This window comes from Diospyros lotus, chromosome 3 (assembly GCF_014633365.1).
Source record: "Diospyros lotus cultivar Yz01 chromosome 3, ASM1463336v1, whole genome shotgun sequence".
In the NCBI taxonomy this organism is placed as follows: domain Eukaryota; kingdom Viridiplantae; phylum Streptophyta; class Magnoliopsida; order Ericales; family Ebenaceae; genus Diospyros; species Diospyros lotus.
Window position 1 is genome coordinate 14116799 of NC_068340.1, and position 26125 is coordinate 14142923.

At 40.7% G+C, this 26125-nt stretch overlaps 1 protein-coding gene across 5 annotated transcripts in view; it reads left to right on the top strand.

Annotated features, from left to right (window-relative positions):
- The window catches only part of LOC127796694 (uncharacterized), a 111699-nt gene that overhangs the window by 6076 nt on the left and 79498 nt on the right, over positions 1–26125 (top strand). The gene's annotated exons all lie outside the window — the stretch shown is intronic.

A 26125-nucleotide genomic window follows, 5' to 3' on the forward strand; every position in this document is an offset into this window, starting at 1 on the left:
TAATTAATTCACTTGCTGACCCATCCATCTCTGGTTGATGCCAATCAGACCCAGAAATTAATCAAGCCCCCAACCCATAATTCCCAAATCAGAGTGGTTCTTGATTATAATAATCAGTTGTTCAATTGTCTTTTGCTTCTATTTCACTTAAAGAATTAAAGAAATAAAGCTTCAGGTTTTGTGGTTGATTGCTGAAGATTGCAATCATGCTTGTCTGCAACTAAGGCTTTCATGCCTGTTTGCAATCTAGTTCCCATGCTATTTCAATGTCACTGCCAGAAACATTTGCTGAAGAACTTTCTGTTCTTAAGTCTTCTTTATTTTTTAATTTTTTCATTAGAGTAATTAAGAAAATTTTGGTTTGTTTAACTTTAATTAGATCTTAATTAACATTGGTGTTCTATGAATAAAGGGAAAATACATGGCCTCTTTGGCTAAAAACAAACCACATGGGGTGTCTAGGCAAAAGGCCCAAATCACAGCATTGTGGGAGCAATTTACTCTATTATAAAACTGAAACTAAACACAAAGTTCAGTATATTGTTGAAAAATTGAAAGGTCACTATAAAATTGAAAATAAATGCAAAGTTTGGTATACTATTTAAAAAATAAAAGTTCATTATAGAATTGGAACAAAGTGAAAAGTTTTTTTATGGGTAATTTACCCTTTAAAAAAATGCTAGAAGTTTTAAACTATTTATAAAAATACTACAATCTCTTCCCAGTTAGCGTCCATGTTGGACCTATTCCAACGTGACCATTTTGGCCATATGAAACTTGTTCCTAGGAGGAGTGAGACATGTAGGAACTCACCCGTCGGATGGGCAATGTCAGATCCTAAGAGACAGTAACTCCCTAGAATTTGGTGAAGAATTCTAGAGAATTATGAAGGAATGATAGAAATAGAGAGAGACAGAGAGAGAGATTGAGGGAGAGTCAAGAGAATTTGAGAGAAAGAGAGGGAAACAAAAATGAGAGAGAATTGTAGAATGATTTCAATTCAATATTCTTGATAATTCCTTACATGTGCTCGGGTCCTTCATACATAGGGTCCCGCATATACATTCTCGCCACCAGGGCTTATTTACATATGTACCCTTTCTAGTGATAACCGACCAATTCCCTAACTGCCCGCATGTGTAGGCTAGGCCCCTTACACTGTATATTCTCTTTCTACATATTAGGATTGTGACAAATCCCCCTTGGCTTGAGACATTTCTTGTCCTCAAGAACGCTAAGTAGGTTGGCGGCTTGGGGAAATTGCTTCAGCAAATCAGGCAAGTATTCCCAAGTGCTGTTATCTTGGTGGAGGTTCGACCACTTTACCAACACTTAGATGATAAGAGCCCCATGGTTGTATAAGACTCTCTGATCCAATATGGAGCTGGGCTCTGTTGTGACATTTGCATCTATAGACAACTAAGGTATGTTGGGAGACACCTGCTTTTATTCAAAGAGACGTGGAAAACTGGATGAATTCTAGACCCTTCAGGTAGCTGTAATTGATAGGCCACCTTTCCCACGTTAGCTTCAATCAAATAAGGTCCATAGTACCTGGGTCTTAATTTGGTCACTTACCCCTTAGCAACTGCTTTAAGATGTGCTGGCTTGAGCTTCAGGTAACCCTTTCCCCCACATTGAATTCCCTTTCACTCCTCCTCTGATCAGCATATTGCTTCATGCGGTTTTGGGCCAATGCCAACTCTTCCTTGAGCTGTTGTAAAACTCTCTGCCTTTTCTCTAGGTATACCGTTACAGTGGCCACTGTGGTGTGCTCTTCCACTACTGGAAGTAATGGGGGCTAATAACCAAATAAAGCTTTGAAGGGTGACCTCTTGATAGATGCATGGTGGTTAGTATTGTACCACCATTGTGCTAGGGAGATCCACTTATGCCACCCTTTAGGATGCAAGAAACACAAACATCTTAAATAGCCTTCCACACATTGATTAACCCTTTCAGTCTGGCCATCCGTTTGAGGATGGTAAGTTCTAGACATTTTAAGCTTCACCTTTAGGGAGTTTATCAATTCCTGCCAGAATAAGTTGGTGAAGATCGTGTCCCTATTTGAAATTATTGACCTGGGAATCCCATGCAGCTTCATCACCCGATCCAAGAAAGTTTTGTCTATTTCTTGGCTGAGTAGGGGTGAGTTAAGCCAATGAAATATGCAAACTTAGTAAACCGATCAACCATTACTAGAATACAATCCTTCCTTTTTGACTTAGGTAGGCCTTTAATGAAATCCATGCTTATGCTCTCCCAAGCCTGTGCAGGTATGGGTAAGGGCTGCAACAAACATGGTTGGCCACGGTTTCATACTTGCATCTGCTACACACGTCACAAGCCAACATGTACTCAGTCACATATCTTTTGAGATGAGGCCAGTGAAAGATTTGCTTCACCTTATGATAGGCGTTCTGAATTCTTGAGTGCCCCCCCCCCCCCCCCCCCAAATGGAGACTCATGAAGGGAACTCAGTATCTTCTTCCTCAATGCCTCACTTTCATCGATTATTATTATCCCTTTGTACCTCCTTACCCCTTGATGCAACGTATACCTGGGCTTCCCATCAGAGTTCATAATCAACTACTCCAATAACTTCTTCATTTTATCATTTCCCTCATAGCTAGCCTCTACTTTCCGATACCAATCAGGTGTGATAACAGTAAGGGCAGCCGATTCTCCTTCCTTTAGACATCAGGATAGGACATCAACAACCACATTTTCTCTCCCTTTCTTATATTGTATGCTGTAGTCTAGGCCCATAAGTTTAGCCATTCCCTTCCTTTGGAGGTGGGTATGAAGCTTTTGCTATAGCAAGAACTTTAGGCTCTCATGGTCGGTTCTAATTATGAATTGGCCTCCTTCCAAATAATGCCTCCACCTCTCAACCACCATTATCACTACCAAAGGCTTTTTTTTGTATATACTCACCCCCAAATGTCTAAGGGACAAGGCCTGGCTAAGATAAGCTAGTGGCCTTCCCTTTTGCATTAACACTGCCCTTACCCTCGTACCACATGCGTCAGTCTCCAATATGAATGGTTTATTGAAGTCTGGTAAATCCAACATCAGAGCCTTGCTCATAGGCCCCTTCAATTGCTCAAATGCCTTCTCAGCCTTCAAGCCCCAATGGAATCCCTCCTTTTTTAATAATTCAGTCAAAGGCCGGCTGATAATGCCATAATTCTTTACAAACTGCCTATAGTACCCTGTTAGCCCCATAAAACCCCTCAAGGCCTTAATGTTAGTAGGCCTTGGCCAAGTCATCATAATCTCCACCTTTCTTGGATCTGTACTCACCCCTGCACCCGAGATAACATGCCCCAAATATTCTACTTGCTTTTGACTGAAGGCATATTTGGATTTCTTAATATACAATTGGCTGTTTTTGAGAACCTCAAATGTAGTCCTCAGATGTTTCAAATGTTGGCTAAAGGTTGGGCTGTATATCAAAATATCATCAAAGAAAACTAGAATAAATTAGCGTAAGTAGGATTCAAAAACTTGGTTCATGAGTGATTGAAAGGTGGCTGGGGCATTAGTGAGCCCAAATGGCATCACCAAGAACTCATAATGGTTGTGATGGGTTCTAAAAACAGTCTTGTGAATATCATCAGAATTCATGCGGATCTGATGATATCTTGAGCGAAGGTCTAACTTGAAAAAGAAGGTGGCATTCTTTAGTTCATTGAGTAGGTCTTCGATTATAGGGATGGGAAATTTGTCCTTTATGGTCAAGGCATTGAGTTGACGATAGTTAATACTAAAACGCCATGATCCATCCTTTTTCTTGACAAGGAGGACAGGGGAGGTAAGTGAAAAAGAGGCCAGGAGTGTTTGAGAGAGAGAAGCTCTCGACCATGTGTATGTTCTGTGCGTATGGGTGCTCATGGATGTGCTGATTTTTTGGTTGATGCGTTGGGTTTGTGATTTGCTAGGCAGTGCGGTGTGCATTTAAGGATCTGGGTCCTTGCTGACCATTCTCGGTGCAGAAAGCGGTGGGTTTCTCGGTTAAATTTTCAAATCCTAGTTTCCCGCCTAAGCGCAGTTTGAAGTTTACGGTAGCGGCTGTCTTCGCCAGATTTCGTGTCTGGTTTTGGGGGTCTCTCCTCTCTTTGGGATCCCTCCCAGGGAATTGTTAATGCGATTTCTGAGCAAGGGGTCCCTGTTGCGAGGAGTCTCTGGTAAGCGGTGGTGTCAGAGTCCTTGATTCTAGGTTTGGTTCTTGCTCTTACCCATCTCATCAGATGGGTAGGAAGAAGGTGAAGGAAGCAGCAAAGGTGGCTGGCCCTTCGATTGAGGATGTCATGAAAGTGCTCAAGATTAAACCGTCGGACAGTTTGCCGTTGGACACACGTGTGAATGGTAAGGATAAATTGCTGATGGAGGCTCAGATTCCTCAGGAAGGGAAGTCGAATGAGATGGTCCCAGTTAATGTTGATGTCAGGGCCTCCCCAGTTAAGTCCAGGGGCCAAGGTCGCGTTTGTGTGGAGGAGCATGGACAACCCATTGAAGCTTCTCCCACAGCTAAGGACGCCTCCGCCCAGGATCCTCTGTTCGCCCCTGTCTTTGAGGCGAGCCCTGTTTCGGAGTCTGATGCAACGTAGAAAAGTGCCGAGGCAGGGACGACCCCAAAATTGGCTCCATAGGTGGGGCTTTTTAAGGATAATAGGAAGCTGGACCAGGGTAGAGATGTCAAAAGGGCTGGGCGGCCTGGCCCAGCCTGGGATGGGTCGAGCTATGGCCCGGCCCGTCACTGTTCAAACGGGCTGGGCCAAGCTCGGGCCCCATAGGGGGGCTGGGTGTGGCCAAAGAATTTGGGCCCATGGCTCGGCCCGTCTAAGGCCTCAGCCTGGCCCTGCCCGTGGCCCACTGGGCCTGGCCCGTTGGGACCTTATGGGCCGGGCCCATGAGGCCTTTATGGCCCCAATCGGTTAGGTCCACTAGGCCTGGCCCGTTGGGACCTTATGTTATTCCCAACGTTCCTTACTCATTTATTTTTTTAACTATGTTATTTTTTATTAATTATTGATATTGGATGCTAAAAAATTTACATTTTGAATATATATAAATAATAACTATCAATATATTTAAAATTTTTAAGCTAAATTTTTTATATATTTAAATTATAAATAAACATTTTCCTTTTTATATGTGTATTATTTTTCATATCAATTCACAAGAAAATTTACAAGCCATATAGAATTTTGAAATATAAAATGATGAAATAATATTTAAAAAAAAAGAAAAAAATTGATTTTTATATATGCAGTATTTTGATATTTATATATGTATTATTTTTTTTAAAAAATTATTTAAAAAAAGAAAAAGGGGTTGGGCTTGGTGGGCCCGGCTTACCAGGGCCTGTGGGCCAAGCCCACTGAGCCCAACCCGCTAAGCCCTGTGGGCTAAGGCCCATGGGTTGGCCTGGCCCGGCCCGGCCTGGCCTGGCCCTACCCATGGCAAAAAGGGCTGGACCGAGCCCTACCCTTTTAGTAAATGGGCCAGGTCAGCTCGTTTAAAAAGCCCGTGGGCCGACCTGGCCCTTTTGACATCTCTAGACCAGGGGCATATGCTGAAAGTGATTGAAGATGATCAAGAGGTGGTGACTCTTGGAGCATTAGAGGTGTACGCTGTGAGAGATACTTGGGGGTCTTGCTTGGTTGGCTATTTTGCAGGCAAGTTTCCAGGTAGGTCGGCTCTCTTGAAATTGTGTGAAGATTGGAATGTCAGGTACCAATACTTCCCACATGCTAGTGGATGGCTTGTTTTCAAATTCGCGGATGATGAATTAAGGGATAAGGTTCTTAAAGGGGGGTCGTATTTTGTATTTGGGAGACCTCTTATGCTTAAGATCATTCCAAACTGCTTTGAGTTTGATCAGGCGAGCTTAAGCTCGGTCCCGGTTTGGATTAATCTTCCGAGGCTACCTATTGAGTGTTGGCATCCGATTGTGTTGAGCAAGATTGTGTCGAAGGTGGGGAAACCCATTGCAATGGATAAGATGACTGCTACTCTGGAGAGAGTCTCCTTTGCCAGGGTGCTTGTGGAGGTTGATGCTATGAGGGAGTTAACCTGAAATGTTCGAATAATTCTGCCTATGGGGAAGACTAGAGAGCAGCTTGTCGCCCATGAATTTGAGCCCAAATTTTGTGTGGAGTGCAAGGTTCTAGGTCACTCAATGGGATCCTGTAAGGGCAAGGAACAGATTCTGCAGAAAAGGGCGAAGGAATCGGGCCATGTTGGTAAGGAGGATGCTCAGAGGGTTCCTGGTAAGGTGAATGATGTAGGGATCGTGGTCCATTAGGAGCAGGCTGGGATGGAGCATAATACCATGGGTGTTGAGCCAGAGCCCAGCATCCCTTCTAGAAATGCGGTTCGTTCTAGGGTTAAGCAGCTTAAGGGCACTCCTGATGTTTAGCTAAGTGTGAGGGATAATCCTAGTGTGGATAAGAAGGGTCCATTCCAGATGGTCACCTACAAGAAGAAACGGAGGGTTGATGTTGAGGAAGGGGAATGTAGCAAGTTGGTAGTCTCCAAGTAGGAGATTGGCAGTAAACCTCAAGGTGAGCCTTTGAAAAAGAGTTAAGCACGGAGGTGGGAGATTCCACCAATCAAATCTGACAGAATGAAGGGCGGTTTAGCCCTTCCTTCACATCCATGAAGATCTCTAGCTGGAACATCAGGGGCTTTAATATGCCCCTGAAGCAAAATGGGGTGCGGAGCTTCTTGAAGCTGCATCAGGTGGACATTATGGGAGTTTTGGAAACCAAGCTCAACCATGAGAAACTTTCGCAAGTTATCAGGTATAAGTTTTAGGGCTGGGAGTAGGTGAATAACTTTGACTTCCATAGGGGCGGTCGGATTTTGATCATTTGGAACCTGATGATGGTGGATGTGTTTCCTGTGGAGATTACGCCTCAGGTCATTCACTGTAGGGTTAAGTGTAAGGTTTCTTCTGTTGTTTTCCATTTAAGTTATGTTTATGCTTTTTTACGGTCGCAAGTAAGAGGCAGCTCTGGAGTAATCTTTCTGATTTTGCTCGGCTTTGTGAGGGGCCTTGGATGCTTTTAGGGGATTTTAATTGTGTGCTGAAGGACAAGGAAAGGATTAATGGGTGTCCAGTCAATTTCTATGAGGTTAAAGACTTCCTGGAGTGCTGTCTTTTGGCTGTTTCTAAACTTGGACCAGTGTTCCAAAATGCGCTAGGCGGCTTGAAAGAATAAGATGATTCCAGAAATTTTAAATTTCAGTTGATCTGTTTTATCTTCTAAAGTCTAAATTCAAATATGTTCCTATTTTCTAGGAGAGAGTTTAGATGGTTTCTTGTATATATATATAACATACTTGAATTCAATAAAATTCAAGTAAACTTTCCAAGATTTTAGCTTATTTCATGGTATAGAGCCAAAATCCTGGTGGCCTAGATCTTAAGCTCCAGGCTCTTCAATTAGTGAAAAATGGCTGGAAACCAACCAACCCCAACAATAACCAATGCCTCGACCACTAGTTCTTCCAATCCTCATTCACAGCCAAATTTTTCTACAAGCCCCCATTGACAACCATTCTCTACATATTACTTAACATAAATTGAATGGGAGTAATTTTAGAGAATGATTTCAATTCGTGTTGCTAGTGACAAAGGGAAAGGAAGAGCCCGATATTTGATAGGAACTATTCCTACCTCGCTAAATACAACAGCAAATTATGGCACATGGGAGGCAGAAAATTCAATTATTATGGTGTGGTTATCAACTAAATGGAGCCAAAGATTGGTAGAACCTATCTCTTCTACAAGACTACAAAAGAAATTTGGATGCAGTATAAAAGATGTATTCAGATTTAAAAAATACCACTCAATGCTTTGAAATCAGGTCAGCTATCCATACAACTAGACAAGGTAACTTTAATGTTACAAAATATTATAATGTTTTGATCGAATTATGACATGAGATGGATTTATTCTACAATGTTAGTTGGGATTGTTCAAGTGATAGTACAAAATACGGTAAAATGTTGGAAGAATGATTGTGTTTTTGATTTTCTCCATGGCTTTGACTTGGATTTTGATGAAGGTCGTGGAAGATTGTTAGGTACTTCTCGCCTACACTCAGAGAAGTATTTCTTGAAGTAAGGAGAGCGGAAAGTAAGCAGAAGGTAATGCTCACCCAACCTACAAACTCTCACTTGTTCCCTCAAAATTCTACCCTTGCTACAATCAAAAGAAAAGGTACTCTATCAAGGGATCGAGGAAAGGAGAAGCAGCGGTGTGACTATTGTAATAAACCATACCACACAAGAGAAATATGCTGGAAGAATCATAACAAGCTAGCAAATTGGAAGCCGCAAAATAAACGAGGAACAACCCTGTCAGCCCATGTTACAGAAACTCCTAATGAAACTAAAAAAAATACAAATCTAAATCTATCAGCTGAGTAGATTCAAGCCCTGTACAAATTACTAAATCAAACCACAGGTACAAAACCCTCAAGTCCTGCTACTTCTAAGCCAACGACTTCAATGGCTCAACAAGGTATTTTTTAGAACTTGTTGATATCTCGAAAACTTGCTGAACATATTTGGATAGTGGATACATGTGCATTTGATCATATGACAAGTTTGGCTAATTCTATATCGAATTATACAACTTGTAGCACAACCATTAATATTTCTATGGATGATGGCACAACCTCTCATGCCTTGGGGTTTGGGACAATTAGTTTATTGAAACTAAAGCTGAAATCTGTTCTGCATGTATCTGGATTGAAGTGTAATTTACTCTTAGTTAGCAAATTGACGAGACATGAATGGTAGTGTAATCTTTTTTCCATCTTACTATACGTTCTAGGACTAGTCTTTGGGGATGATGATTGGTAGTGTTGAGGAAAAAGATGGTCTCTACTGTATTTCAGGAGATGTTCCAACAATTCAAAATTTTTCAACAAATAAAATAGTTCTTGTTGTAACTGCTAATGCCAATGCACTACTGTGGCATAAACGCCTAGGACACCCTAGTTTTTCGTATCTAAAATCGTTCTACCCTCATCTTTTCATTATTAAAGAGCAATCTTCTATTAAGTGTGAGCAGTATATTCTTGCTAAATAGCCTCACTCTCATTACCCTATACAACCCTACAAACCATGTAAACCTTTTCATTTGATTAATGGTGATATTTCGGTCCTGCTCAACATTCAACTGTCTCTGGTACTTGTTGGTTTATAACCTTTATTGATGGTCATACTAGAGTTTGTTGGATTTATCTCATGAGAGAAAAATCTGAGGCTAGTTGCATTTTCAAATAGTTTCACAAACTTATCTTGAATGTATTCCAATCTTCCCTTCATACTCTTCGAACTGATAATGGCTGTGAATATCTCTCTCATGATTTCACTCAATATCTCTCCGAACATGGCATATTCCATCAAATTTCATGTCCATATACCCCTCAACAAAATAGGGTGGTTGAAAGAAAAAACAGACATCTTCTAGAGGTTGCTTGAGCCATAATGTTCACTAGTTATGTTCCTAATTCCTATTTTTTTTTTTTTGGGGGGGGGGGGGGGGGGCATTCTCACAACTTCTTACCAATCATCTTCCCTCCAAAGCACTTAAATTTCGAACCCCCCCCTTCCTCAACACTTTTCGTGATCTGTTTCCTCATGTTCGTCTCCTTAATTCTCTTTCCCCCAAGGTTTTTGGTTGTGCTGTGTATTAGTGTTCGAAAAATCGGCCTAGGCACCGTTGAGGTGTTAGGCGGCCATTGGCCGCCGCGATTTTCATCTAGTCGGCCCCCCTAGGTGCCGGTCCGCCTAATCGGCTGTTGGCGACGCCTGGGCGTCCCAGGCAGCGCCTAACCGCCTGGGCTGCCCACTTTTAAATTTTTAGGGTTGAGAAAACATATCGTATTTCTATTTCGTCTACCTCGATTGCTCTCTCCCAACAACGACCGCCTCTCTCTTCGAAAGCTCATCCTCATCGCCGCCTCCGTCGTCGCCGACGCCTCCTTCGCCGTCGACCATCATCTCTCTTGGCCCTGATTTTCTGATTTCCCTTGGCCTCCACCAGTCGTCTCTCTCGCTCACTGACGCTATTCTTCCTCCGACCACCGGTATCTCACTCTCTCTCGCTGTTCTTCCCGATTTCCAGTAGCCATCTTGCTGTATACTATATAGTATATATATTATTTGCTATATACTATATAGTATATAACTATATATAATATATATTATTACAATATTATTCACAATTTCACAGAATCTATTGCTATATGCCTAGATGTATTGCTATATAGTATATATATACTATATAGCAGTATGTATGTTGCAGCAACATACCTGCAAGCAGCAACATGCTTAATTCCACTATTTCACTTGTCATTCCATTATTATTGCATTATTGGTTTATGTTACATTATTGTTGATTTTCTACTTTGATTTACTTGAAAATAACATGACATTACATCAAAAAGTTCAAAAAAATAAAAAAAAAACAACAATTTTTCTAGGCCCCGCCTAAGCGCCTAGCGTGTTTTAGAACACTGTGTGTATATTCACAACCACAATCCATTCTGAACAAAATTTGAACCTAAAGCACTTAAGTGTATCATTATTGGGTATTCTCCTTCCCAAAAAGGCTACAAGTGCTATTATCCCTCCTCTCGGAAGTTTTTTTGTGTTTTCTGATGACATTTTTTATGAGGATCAACCTTTTTATCCACATATATCTTTTCCAGGAGAGACTACAACTGCAAATTGGCATTGGGATCCCAACATCTCTCTTCCCATGAATGACCTTATTGACTGCAACATCAGTGTCAACTCCTGAAAACTCACTGACAACTGCTTCTGAAAATTCAGTTATAGCTCTTGCTACTTCCATTACAGCTCTTGAAAACCCCCTTATTGCTCTTGAAAACCCTCTTTTGGTTTATTCTTGATGGCCTAAAGATCCTCAATAACCTCAGCACAACCAAGCATTGGATTCGGAGCTTAGTCCACCTGGGGACAACACTATAATGATTGATGATTTAATTGTTCCTATAGCAATTCGAAAGGGGGTAAGGTCTTGTGTTCTCCTCACTTATCACAAACTTCATTGAATTCAATTAGTTTAAGGGGACAACATTTGTCCTCACCACCATAGAAAGCCCTTCTTGGTGAACCATCCTTTCCACTACATGGTACGAGTCATCAACCCAAGGGATGTAAATGGGTCCACAATAGTGTTACAACCCTCGGGTAGAACTCACCCTCGAAAGCTAACTGTTAAGGGAATGGTGCCCAAGAGATTATAAACCCCACACCAAGAGCCTGAACTTTCAATGTGGGACAAGTCCCATACCCTGTAATGGACCATAACATACCACCATTGTAACACCCCGCTCCAACCGAGGGGCGTTATAAATGCGGAATAAACCATCATGAATTTCGGGGATATATTTTTTTCTCAAACACAACGTCTGTACGTGAATAGTATACCAGGTAAGTTCACAGAAAAGAGAGGTGGGTCACATGGGACATACTTAAATACCAAGTCTTTCCTTAGCCAAAACTTACCTAGACATGCATATCCATTACATAACACTTAAATCCGTAATTTCCCCGACAATTCAGATTACCTTCTCAGCATATCAAACTTAAAAACATCAAGCTAAGACAGGTAATATCATCATAAACAAATGCAGAAGCTAGATCGAAACCTGATGTGATACATAATCGAAATCATTTTATACATAACATCAAAACTGTATCATCGACTAACATGACATCATCAAAAGGAAATATATATAATTTGAAACATATACTATGATCCACCTACAAGTTGCCGTCAGTCCTCAGCAATCCCTTTCCCTTTAGAACAGCTACTACCACTTGAAACGTTAGAATATTCTAGGGACAAAAGTCCAACATAAGATGATGAATCATCTAAGTGAGAGTTCAAAATGTTTTCATGAATGTATGCAAGATATGAAACAACATAATATTAGACAAAACCCGACCCAAGAGAAACCCACCAAGCACTTAACCCTAACCGGGGGAAAATGCAATCTTTCTAAAGGCAACACACCAACATCGACATATTGGCACAACACAGTCCTGGCTTAAGAGGGAGCAACGTCAATGCATGAACCTGGGAATCACCCCGTCATCATTACGTTCCCACTTAGAAGCTTACGGAGCACACGTCAACACAAGTCCCGGCCAAATGATGATCAACACTATCCTGGGAATCCACGTCCACATAGGAAACAATACTACTGCGCAAAGGCCTCATGGGGTCATACTACTCGTAGCCCTGCCATACTACTAGTTCGGGGTGGTGTCCACTCTCAGCCCCGCCATTTGTCGATTCATGTGGGTGGTATCCACTCTCAGCCCAAGTCGACAAATTGGGTATTTTCCCTTGGCACGCTTCCCTAATGCTATCACTCAAGTGCCGTATCACAGTTTGACATCCCAATCCCATCCCATAAAAACGACACGCCAATGCCACACACTATGATTCAATGCATCATATGAAACAACATTTGATGTACATAATTTATCACAAAATTCAATGCACATGCTTAAAACATTTCGGGACAAATCCCTACGAAACCATCACAGGTAAAACCATTCACATGCAGCAAAACATTTGCATGGATCAAATCAAGTTTAAGAGAACAACTTTGAATAAACAATTGTTGGGGTTAGAACAGCTCACAAGTCAAAACCAAGTTTTATGCAAGTAGGAAAACTCACATTTGACAAAATATCAGGATACCTCAAAAAGCGCGCACTACCTCGATTTGCGTGCCCGTCTCGTTTTTCATGCCAACCTCAAAATTTGCACAAATCATATCACTTTAATCCTCAAGGCACCCTAATCAACATTTAAATATCATAAATCTGATTTATCTCATAATTTCCTCATTTTCTCTATTTTTCTCTTATTTTTGCCTCTAAAAATCTAAATTAATCCATCCAAAGCTATTTTCTCCAATCTTTCTTCACAACAAATCATAATAAGCTATGAACATCAAGATAAAAATACTGGACTTACCCAGATGGTGTGTTTTCACGCAAAACGAGGCTCTTTGATGCTAAAATCGAGGCAACAAAAATCCCAACTTCAAAACTAATTGCACACACTTTAAGATCACGAAATTCTAGGAATTTAGGAATTTTTCTCACGATTTTTCATGCAGGGACGCGCCCTCACGCGCCGAAGGAAGACGGTCCATGCGCCTGCGCGTGAAAGCCGCGAGTGGGCTTCACGCTTCGGCCTTCTTCTCAAGCGCCGGTACATCGGAGTTTCTGGAAAACGATGCCATCTTCTTCCCCTTGCTGAATCGATCCAGATGGGCCTTCTTGCTGCTCGAAAGGATGGCCGGAAGGCCTTCAATCGAAGGCTCGAAGCCTCGGCCGACTCGTCCGCCTAGGGCTCCGATGACATTTGAGATCTCACTCGATTTCACTCCTTTGTTCACCAAAATCTCCAGATTTTCTCTACTACCTCTAGGGATCAAAAGCCACTTAATCAAAGCTCTCGATTTAACCTCTAACCCACCCGATTTGATGCTTCAAGATGCCAAAACCCTCGGCCACCATTTCTCTATTTATAGGTGCAAATCGGACCTCCAAACGGCCATGGGTGTTCGACCCAACACCTCAAGCTTTCAACCCATCCCTTGGGCGACCAAAATCCGGCGACAAAGCCCTCGAAAAATCGAGTTGCAGGTCGCGACATTCTTGGCCAAGCTGTGGTCGGAAACTTTGAAATCCGGTCGCCCCCGTGCACGATGTCGGTCCATGCCTATCCCAAATGCCTCCCCGACCAATTGCCTCGCGATTCCCTTGGTCGGATGCCTCGATCGGCAGCCGGCCGAGGCTGGTCGGCCATGGCTTCTTCAACTTTCGAGAAATTGCATTTCAGCCCCTATCATTTTCCAAATTACACTTTGGCCATTTCTATCAAGCCCCTGAACTTTCTATTATTTCCCTTAGGAATCTTATGTTCTAAAACTCACACTTCCTCTTTTGAAGATTCCGAAAAATCGTTCTTTCGACCTCCCTCCGGCAGATTCGATAAATTTTAAGAAATTGCACTTTGGCCTGAATTTTCGTTTTAGCCCCAAATCCATTAGTTTCTTCCAGAAATCACTGAAGGGTTGTTCTATACACCAAATATGACCCTTCTCGGAGTTTCGTTGACTTCCCGAAAGCCTCCTGCGATTATTCGATTTTTCAGCCTTACTCCTAGCTGTATCGAAAACTGTTTCCGACCCAAATTCTTTCGATGCCATAAATCATTCCTTGAAATACTCGACACTATTATATCATTTTTTTTTAGGCATCTCGGTTTTAGGGTATTCTCGGCAGTCGATTCGGTCAATTTCTTGGGCTATTTTGATACCTCAAAATTCGATTTTTCTAATAAAATACTATTTCTTATCTAAGCCAACGTCCTCGGGTATTACAACCATGCTCCGCAGCCCGGTGCCCACGACGACAGACTGTGCACTAGTCACTACTAGTCTCGGGTGAAGACTACAATGTTGGCGTCACCTTCGTCGCCGCTTGCTTGCACTGGGAGCCATGGGGCCGGCTTTGATACCATTTATCACATCCCTGGGGTTAGTTAGGGTTGTGATAGGAATTAAGGAAGAAATCAGAATTGAAGAGATGAAGGAAGGGGAAGAAATCAACAGAAAAGGGAGGGAGAATTAGAGAAGAAACGAGAGAGGGATACTGAGAATTAAGAAGACAGAATTTTCATTTCATTACACATATCTCCGACCTCTTACAAGTAGCCTTCAGATAGGCCTTAGCTAGCTGTTAACTGATTCCTAATAGCACCTATGTGCTCCTAATAATTTATAAAATATCTCCTAATAACTATTATAAGCCTATTACCATATTACCCCTTTATTGCTCTTAAGGTCATGACAGTTTCAAACAAATGTCTATTCTTCCTTTTGACCACTCTATTTTGTTGGGAATTATAAGGGCATGTTCTTTGATGAACAATGCCATTTTCACTCAAATAAGTCTTAAATTCTGTTGAGAAATACTCCCTTCCATTTATCCGATCGAAGGATATGGATTGAGGTTTTAAAAACGTTAAGAATCATTTGATGGAATTTTCTGAATACCTTATATATTTCAGATTTTTCTTTCAACAGAAATACCCAACATACCTTGGTATGGTCATCTATAAAGGTCAAACCAGGGAGTATTAGTTAGATTTGGAACTTTTGTTGGTCCCCACACATCACTATGAACAAGATAGAATGGTTTGGTTGGTTGGTAATGATGAATAGGATGAGAGGCTTTAGTTTGCTTGGCAAGAATGCATTGCTTACAATTGAAAGATTCACTCATTTTATTGACAAAAAAAATGAGGATACAAGAACTTGAAATATCTAAAACTTGGATGCCCTATTCTTTTGTGCCACAAAAGTATGCTGGAATTTGAGATAGCAGAGAATGAATTGTGTAACTTAGGAGTACCAGCAGTGTCTTCCACATAGTATAAACCTTCTCTTTCTTTAGCATTGCCAATCATCTTCCTCGAAATTAGGTCCTGAAATACACAATGAGTTGGAAGAAAAGTTACTTTACAATTGAGGTCTTTTGTAAGCTTGCTGATAGATAATAAATTGCATCTCAAATCAGGCACATATAGGACATAATTCAATTGCAAATCAACTAGGCAAATAGAACCTTCTTCCTTAGCATAAGAAATATTACCATCAGCTATAGTCACTTTAATAGCTTTGTCACATTGTTTTTATTCGAAAAGACCATTCAAGGAATTTGTCATATGGTTTGAAGCCCCGCTATCCACAATCCAATCATTCATATTCAGCTTCTTAGAGAGATAACATGCAAGAAAATTACCTTGTTTAGCAAGGGAGATTTTTGGGTTAGGAATCTCAACAACCTCTGCTGGTTTTGTACCCTTTGGTTTACAACCCGTTGCAATACCTCCAATTGTTCTAGTGTTATGGTACAATTTGTACCTTTACTGTCTGCAGTATCAACTAAATAAGGCTGCTTGTGGTCTCCTTTGATTTCTCCCCTACCAACCTGCTGGCTTCCCATGTATCTTCCACCAAGTTTCTTTAGTGTAGTAGGGCTTGTTGCAATGGTCACACCATTTTTTGTCCTTTGGAGGGTCTCCGTGAGTTGGTGCTGCCCTTGGTTTCGAAGCCACAAAAGCTGTTCCATTCTGATTGCTCACTTGAGTTTGTGCACTCAGCATCACCTTCTTTCGGCTCTCTTCCCTTCTAACTTCTGCAAAGGCCTCTCTGATAGATGGAAAGGGTTTGGTTCTTAATAGCCTTCCTCTAACTTCATATAAATCTGAGTTTAGGCCATGTAGGAAGTCAAATACCCTTTCTCTTATCATTTTAGAGTATTTCACCCCATCTTTTGTGCACTCCCAATTGATATCATAGAACAAGTCCATCTCCTGCCATAATTTATATAACACATTAAAGTAATCAGTTACTGAATGATTACCTTGGCAAGTATTTCGTATGGCCAATCTAACTTTGAAAAATTGTGCTGTATTCTCCATATCGGAATACAAACTTTGGACAGCCTCCCATACCTCTTTGGCTGTTTTGTAAAAATAGGTAGGTCCTACCTATCTTTGGCTCCATGGAGTTGATGAGCCAAGCCATAACTAGGGAATTTTCAGCATCCCATGCTTCATAATTTGGGTCATCAGAATCTGGCTTTGGATTCCCTCCAGTGAGATACCCGACCTTTTCTTTTCCTTTCATCACCAGCAAGACTGATTGGGACCACTCACAAAAGTTAGTCCCATTTGGTTTATGTTGAGTGATTTGTAGGTTGTCGTTGTCTAGGGAATTAGAAGCAACATTTGGGAGTAACAATTTTGAGCTTGTAGGGCAGATTGTTGATGCTTCACTGGTTGGGGAAGAAGCAGCCATCTTGAAGCCGTCTGTATGGAATTATAATAGGTATAGCATTTACAGAACCGGAGGCTTTGATGCCATGAACAAGCCTAGAGGAATTAGGAATAAACTCTAAGCAAATAGGGGTGAATGGAAAATATCAACTTCACACTTTTTCTATGATACATGCAGCCTATTAAATACAGAAAATCTAACTAAAATCTAGGAATTTAAATTACAAATACAACAATAGATAAGGGAGAAATTTTCTCCTAAAAATTTTCTGCCAAGTTTCCACCTACTTCTTAGGAATAGATGAAGCCTCATCTTTTCCTATTTCTTTGGAACAGCTGGGGCTTTATGTCTTTTCTATTCAATCTGGTTTTCCGGATTCTTCTTTATCATGAATTCCTCCTCAACAATTAATATACAAAAAATACTATATATGAAGTTATAAGTTACACTGTTACAGGCTTACAGTTGTAGCAAACATATATAACTCTTTTCTTGCAAATATTAACTGAGTATTGATTAAAAGTCTAGAACAAAATATATATATCATAGAATAAAATAATGATTGTTGAGCAACAATTAGCAGACTCTTAAAAGTTAAAACACTAATTGAGAAATAGTGCAACAATGACTAAAAAACAACATCAATAGGATACAACACAAGGAGCACCTTGGTGCGTCTGCTTTCCTTATAAATTGTTATTTCCAAAATATAACAATTAAAATTTATAACCCTAGGAATCTGGACATTGTGGAGGTAGAACACCATTGTAGCACTAGAAGATCAATGTTACGAAGGAATGCAGGAGGATGGTCCTGAGGAGTTATTGCAAGGTGTAGTGTGGCCTCAGGTCTTGAAGGAGCAACTCCAAAGCCTTGAAGAAGCAAGTGTCGTTGTGCAGGACACCTCCAGTACCTGTAAGGGAAGAGCTTCTTCCTTAAGGAGAGGTTGTAATCTTTGTCCAGGAGAAGGAGGTCTTTGTCCTTGAGGAGATCTTGTGAAGAAATGAAGTGCTTTGCACCTTGCAACAACTTCTTAGGGACTACCCCCTAACTCCTCAGGGACCATCCTCCTACATTCCTTCATTGATCTTCTCGTGCTACAACTGTGCTCTACCTCCACAACATCCAAATTCCCAGGATTATAAATTTTAATTATTGTATTTTGACAACAACAATTTGGCATCCTCTGTTGGAAATGAACAAAAAGCATAATGGTTGTAACGGCTCGCCTCCTGGAGCCTTCGCGCGCATAGAGGATTCGCGAGAGGGTTATTATTTGAATGATATCGAACAATACACCGACTAAAACTCATTCATAACCCTTTTTGAAACCATAACTCTTTACATTACATCACATTCCATAATCGTCTTTACATACTTAATCACAACATAAGCCCACCTGGGCTTACATAACATATACCTATCTCAAAGACCAGCACCCTAACCAAACACACGGCACCCAGGATCTAGACTTGGGAGAACTCTGCATTTGCTATCATGGCTCGATGGCCTGGACCCAACCTCACTGGACGTACCTGCTATCTCAGACGATCCTCGTACCTGGAATAATGGTCAGACAAACGTGAGTCACAAGACTCAGCAAGCTCTAGAAAGGAAGGCAACATGTTAAAGACATAACTCTTCCCATAACACCCCATGCAATTCATGACAATGCAACGTCATACTATGCCATGTCCAATACCTGCCTTATTTCTCGATGCATAAACATATAGTAAACTTCACATAAACGGTCATTGGGGCCACATAAAACACACATTGGCACCCAAGTCCCAACATACAAACCTGTTAGTAGCCCACTATAGACTACCATAACATCAATCATATCCTGTTATTACCCTGTCATTCATCCATTGGCTTTTCCTGTCATACCATGCCTTTTCCTGTCACTCATCATCACGTCATATCTTGCCCTTCTTTCTGTTACTCATCATAGCATAGCATTATAACCTGCTGCGGTTGTGGGCCACTTCCACGGCATACGCTTCTTGGTGGGCGCCATCCATCATCCATACTCATCACTTAAACCGCACATTCTCACCATGCAATGTGACAAATAGGAAATGCAATGGCTTTTGTAGCATAAACGTAATGACAAGGCCCCCATAAACCAAGCATTAGGCCATGCTATACCCACATAGGAATACGCACATGCGAAATGCTCTAAATGCACCGACTCACCTAGGGTATCCAAGTTGGATTTGAGACCAACCGGGTTATGCAAATGCTTACACATCCCATCACGCACAGGGCATATCCCCCAAATGAATGCAACCTAAGCCCCATGCATCACATATAACATGATATGCTCATAGTCAAGGCGGGAATCTGGCAATACCAGCTCTTTTGGCCTATTTATCGCTTATCATAACAGCCGATAACTAGCGCCTATACATCCAGCCATCAACTGCCACGACCCACGGTCGATAGTCAGTGGCTTTGTACCCTATACTCTTAAGACACCCATGGTTATCATTAAACTCAGCATTTCATAAACTCCCCTCATGACTCATCATGCACTTGTGATACAATCATCAATATACCATTCTTCTTCCCATCTCTTATCATATTAATGAACCGTTCACTTTTCTCATTAAACCCTTTAACATAACCCCATAAACCATGCCAACTCTTCTAAGAACCTAACCCGTCGGGTTCGATATCATTCCCAAAGAAAGCGGAGCGGTACAAGGCTCCGTAACGGACATGAGAGATGACACCAACACATCATTTGCCTAGTTTATTTTTTCATCAATAGACCCATCATTAGCATATAAATCACGGAATGGTTGCCATGCGGATTATCATTATTAATGCGTGGAACCAAGTCACGGTGAGGGAGGGATTAAAATATAAAAAACTACGGAGACTTTCGCAGGAAGTTAAGAACATGAGGAGAGGGTTAGGAGCTTGCCTGCAATCGGCTGATTCCTGTCTCTTTTGTGCTCTCGTTGCGAAGTAAAATGTGCTATAGGAAGTAATAGGATTGTGGCTTATATTAATCAGATTTGACCACGTAAAATTTATAATTTAACCGTGAAAAATCTATAATTTAACCCTACAATGCTTCTATCAATTTTACTCACTTACCTGACTATTTTAAACACCAAATATTTTGAAAAGCTCTCGAATTTTCTTTAAATCTTCACAACTTACCTTCAATTTCTTCTGCCTTAATCCGACACTGGCCTTCTTAACTGAATCCCCTCGCCTTCAGCCTTCCACCAGCATCCTCCTTCCAATTTCTTTCCAACCTCACGGCCACACCCCTTTTATAGGTAAATTCCTTTCAATTTTTTAATTTAATTTTTATAATCCACAATTAATCTCGTCCACAAGTTGTTAATTTCATTCCCCAAGGTTAGTCATGTTGGAATATAAAACAAGCTCAACGAGCTCAACAGGTACCGAGCTCATCAGCTCATTAGCTCGGTCATTACCGAGCTCCGCATCTCGTCAGCTTGGTCATTACCGAGCTCGGCAGCTCTGTAGCTCGGTCATTAACCCGACAGCCCTGGAAGCTCGCTTTCCTTCAGCTTGGCAACTCGCTACTCTTTCAGTGGCTGATATTGATTTGTTTCTTATTTAGTTTGTTTCCTTTTACTGTTGTTTTGATTTGTTTCCTTTGTTCTTGTTATCTTATTTATTTCCTTGTATTACTAGTTGATTGTATCTTGTACAATCTTTCCTTATTGTAAATATTTCCTAAGGTTGTTTAGGCATCTTTCTCTTCTTGGAAGACTGCCTAACTTAGAATTAATAGGCTGTATATATTCGGTTCCTACGAATGAATTAAGTGTTTTTTGGATCATTCAATTTTTTGGTTCTCTCTTTCAACATGTTATCAGAGCCAGGTTTGATCCAATCCATTCTTTCAATTGCTTGAAATCAAATTTCTTTGATTCAAGTTTGTCCTGTCTTGGTTGTTTGATTCAGGCTCGTTCTCTCTCTTTTACAAGCTGAAGCCATGAGTGAAACCAATGAGTCTGAAAATACCAACGAAGGTACAAATGGGGTTCCCTCATCTGGAAATTTCGGTAGCGGCAGGATTGCTGGCGGAGACTTGTAGCAGATACAAGCTACGTTTAGGCTGACCGACAAGAATTATCTCAAGTGGTCCTAGCTGGTCAAGACTTTTCTTAAAGGCAAGGGGAAGCTGAGCCATTTACTCAGCGCTGGACCAAAGGAGGATGATCCAGCATATGTTGTGTGGGACGAAGAGGACTCACTAATCATGTCCTGGCTCTGGAACTCAATGGTTCCAGAGATTAGTGACACAGAGATGTTTCTCACTACAACTAAGGAGATATGGGACGCGGTGATGACGACTTATTCCAAGGTAAACGATGCTACCCAGACATATAAAATTAGAACAAAAGTGATAGCCACCAAACAAGGAGCTCGGTCTATAACTGAATTTGCAAGTTTATTGCAAACCTTGTGGCAGGAGTTGGATCACTATCAGTGTATCCAAATAAAGTGTAGTGAAGATGCTACCATTCAGAAGAAGTGTATGGAAAGAGAGAGGACATATGACTTCCTTGCAGGCCTTAATGCATAATATGATACGATGAGAGTTCATATTCTCGGCAAGCCTGAGTTTCCATCTTTAAATGAAGCAATTTCGATTGTTAGGGCTGAGGAAAGTAGAAGAGGAGTAATGCTTGAAGTGTAGCCTATGGAGAACTTAGCTTTATTATCCCTAAAAGGTGGTCTCGGTCAGGAGAAATTTATTAGGGGGGGAAAAAGGAGGAACATATTTCACCAAGATCACAAATAAGGACAAACCATGGTGTACCTTCTGCAAAAATCCTAGACACACAATTGATAGGTGCTGGAAACTTCATGGTAAACCAGAAAAAGAGGGAAAATAAAAGGGGCAGTCTTATGTAGCAAATGGTATAACCAGTGCAGAGAATGAGCCTATAGAACTGGTAAATTCAGTAGAGCTGTTGAAGGAGGAGGAGATCGAGAAGTTAAGAAACCTGTTGGATTCCATTGAAAAGTGATCAAGTGCAAATACTAGTGCTTCTAACTTAGCCTTCACAGGTATATCTTCTACCTCATTTAATTTACTTGCTTCAGACAAGGTTTTTAAACATACTTGGATTCTTGACTCTAGGGCAACCGATCATATGACATTATTCCCTACAAATTTTTTGACCTATAAACCATGTCCTAGTATCAAGAAAATTATGCTAGCCAATGGATTCTTTACAACTGTGGCAGGTCAAGGAGATATTCTCATTGACAGAAACCTAATCTTAAGAGATATCCTTCATGTCCCTAAACTTTGTACCAATCTAGTTTCTATCCAAAAATTGACCCATGATTCTGACTGCCATGCCATCTTCTATCCTTCCTATTGTAAATTTCAGGAAAAGGAATCGAGGAAGATGATTGGGCGTGCTAGGGTAAAGGATGGTCTCTATCATCTTGAAGATCTAAGTGGAAAGAATAATGGATGTAATTTGGCTGCATCATTTTCGTTTAGGGCATCTAACTTTCAAAGTTCTTCATGATATGTATCCCTCTTTGTTTAAGGGATTAGATATTAGGAGTTTTCAGTGTGATGTGTGTGAGTTGGCTAAACACAAAATGGCCTCTTTTCCTCTTAATAATAATAAGAGTTCTCACTCTTTTGACTTGATTCATAGTGACATTTGGGGTCCTTCTTCAGTCCCAAATTTATCAGTCCCAAATTTATCCAAAACTAAATGGTTTGTGGTATTTGTTGATGACTGCACACGAGTGACTTGGCTTTATCTCTTGAAGTCTAAGTCCGAAGTGTGGAATATCTTTCCTAGTTTTTGTAAGATGATCAAGACTCAATTTGGAACTGAAATCAAACGGATAAGAATTGATAATGATAAGGATTTCTTTAATCAAACTTTGTCTAGTTTCTTACAAAAACAAGGTATAATTCATGAGTCATCATGTGTGTATACCCTTCAACAGAATGGGGTAGATGAGAGAAAAATTGGCATCTTCTAGCTGTTATTAGGGCTTTGTTTTTCCACAATAATGTTTCTAAACATTATTGGGGAGAAGCAACATTGACAACAACTTATTTAATTAATAGGCTTCCTTCTAAAAGTCTCAACTCAAACAGTTTATTCAACTTCTTTCAAATTTTTTTCTAGATTCTAAGTTGTCCAATGGAGTCAGTCCTAAAGTGTTTGGTTGTGTGGTTTTTGTTCATGATCGTTCTCCTCAAAGAAGCAAGTTAGATCCTAGACCACTTAAATGTATTTTTGTTGGGTATTCCCCCACTCAAAAGGGTTATAAGTGCTTCCATCCGCCATCCAAACGGTTTTTTATTTTGGCTGATATTAGCTTCATGGAGAACAGACCATACTTTGATAAAACTTTTCCTAAGGGGGAGACCGATTTCCTTGAGACATCTAACCGAGAAATATTTTTTCCTCTATCCTGTGAGTCTTTTCCTAATGCTGTCTCTTTCCAGCCGAATAACATCTTAAAGGATTCTCTAGAAATGGGTCATAAGGAAACTGACCTACCATATGCAAGTCCTTTTAAGGTCTATACAAGAAGAAAGAATCTGGTCCAGACCCCTATGTCGGCCGAATCATCTCTCCCAAATTCAGATTCTTGTGCCAATCATCCTGAACCTACTTCATCTCCTAGTTTGCCCAATTTATGCCCTAACTCGGTTGCCTCTGAACCTCACTTTAACTCCTCTACTCACGCTAAATCTGAGTCGTACGACTTAGACATCCCTATTGTTCTCAGAAAGGGAACCCGTACTTGCGCTAAACACCCTATTCATTTGTTCATGACCCATTCCCATTTGTCTCCAGCTCATAAGGCATTTTTAATCAATCTTCATTCCATTCCAATCCCAAAGACCGTGTTTGAAGCATTAGATAATGAGTGTTGGAAGGATGCCATGATGATTGAGATGGTAGCACTTGAGAAGAACAATACTTGGGAATTGGTTAAACTATCAAAAGGGAAGAAGTTGGTAGGGTGCAAGTGGGTGTTTACTATTAAATACAAGTATGATGGGACCTTAGAAAGGTACAAGTGTAGGTTGGTGGCTAAGGGGTATACCCAAACATATGGGGTAGACTACCTAGATACTTTTGCTCCTGTGGCTAAGATGAACACAATCCGAATATTACTCTCAATTTGATGTTAAAAATGTTTTCTTCCATGGAGAGTTAGAGGAAGAAATTTATATGGATATCCCACCAGGATTTGGAGTGCAAATAGGAGTAGATAGTGTTGTTTGCCGGTTGAAGAAGGCTCTCTATGGACTGAAATAGTCCCCTCGCGCTTGGTTTGGGAAGTTTGCTCGAGTTATGCTTGGTTTTGGTTACAAGCAAAGTCAAGGTGATCGTACCTTGTTTATACATCATTCACTTGCAGGAAAAATAATGGTCTTGTTAGTATATGTTGATATTATCGTTACCGGGAATGACAAGGTAGGGATAGACCATTTGAGGGGCTGTTTGGCAAGAGAATTTGAGATTAAAGAATTGGGAAAGTTAAAATACTTTATTGGTATAAAAGTAGCTCGGTCTAAGGATGGAATCTTTATTTCCCAACATAAATATATTCTTGATCTTTTGAGTGAAACAGGTATGCTTGGCAGCAAGGCTGTTGTGACTCCCATAGAACCAAATCATAGGATTGAGGCTGAGTGTGAGTCAGGGGCAGTCAATAAGGGATTCTATTAGCGTTTGGTTGGAAGACTCATTTATTTATCTCACACTAGGCCAGATATAGCTTATGCTGTGAGCGTTGTCAGTCAGTTTATGCATGATCCTAGGGAAAATCATCTCAAGGTAGTGCATCGGATTCTCCATTATCTTAAAGGGTGTCTTGGTGAGGGTGTTTTGTTTAAAAGAATTAATGATCTCTCACTAGAGGTCTTTACTGATGCAGATTATGTTGGGTCCCTAGTAGATAGGCGGTCCACCTCCAGCTACTATACATTCCTTGTTGGCAACTTAATTACTTGGCGAAGCAAAAAACAGAATGTTGTGGCTAGATCAAGTGCTGAAGTTGAATTCCGGTCTATGGCATTAGGTATTTGCGAGCTTCTTTGGTTGACAATTATCCTCACAGATTTGAAAGTTCAATGGGCTGCACCTATGCGCTTATATTGTGACAACAAATCGGTAATAAACATAACTCACGACCCGGTTCAACATGATAGTACTAAGCATGTTGAGATTGATAGACGATACTTCATCAAAGAGAAGCTTGATAGTGGCCTCATATGCACTCCTTTTGTTCCTACCACTGGGCAGCTAGCCGATGTTCTTACTAAAGGTTTATCAGGACCTATTTTTCACAAAATACTAAGCAAGATGGGAATGTGTGATATCCACTCTCCATCTTGAGGGGAAGTGTTGGAATATAAAACAAACTCAATGAGCTCAGCAGGTACTGAGCTCATCAGCTCGGTCATTACCGAGCTTCGCATCTCGTCAGCTCGGTCATTACCGAGCTCGACAGCTCTGCAGCTCGGTCATTAACCCGGCAGCCCTGGAAGCTCACTTTCCTTCAGCTTGGCAGCTCACTATCCTTCAGCTCGGCGGCTCGCTACTCTTTCAGTGGCTGATATTGATTTGTTTCTTATTTAGTTTGTTTCCTTTTACTGTTGTTCTGATTTGTTTCCTTTGTTCTTGTTATCTTATTTATTTCCTTGTATTACTAGTTGATTGTATCTTGTACAATCTTTCCTTATTGTAAATATTTCCTAAGGTTGTTTAGGCATCTTTCTCTTCTTCCAAGGTTCCATACAACAACAAGAAGAAGAACATATTAAGCCTTAATCCCACTAGGTGAGGTCAACTACATGAATTCTAGCTCAGCAATCATCTCTATGCATGGCAAGTTTCTAGATATAAAGAATTTCAGTTTTATTAATTATTCTATAGTTTATATCAAACTAAAAACATATCAGTTTCTTGTTTGAATGATTTGGGTCCTGATGGCCTCATGCACATCATCAATGGGGGGGAAAATGATCACTTCCAATTTTTAGACTTTTGTAAACGAATGGGGTTTACTTCACCAAGGCTATATTTTTGAATTCAAATGTGATCAAACACGTAACCAAACTGTTGTTCTCTGTAAAGAGTAGCATCTTTAATTTAAGATGTAACAGATCACTGGACCAGCCTACAGCAAGAAGTAGCATTGAT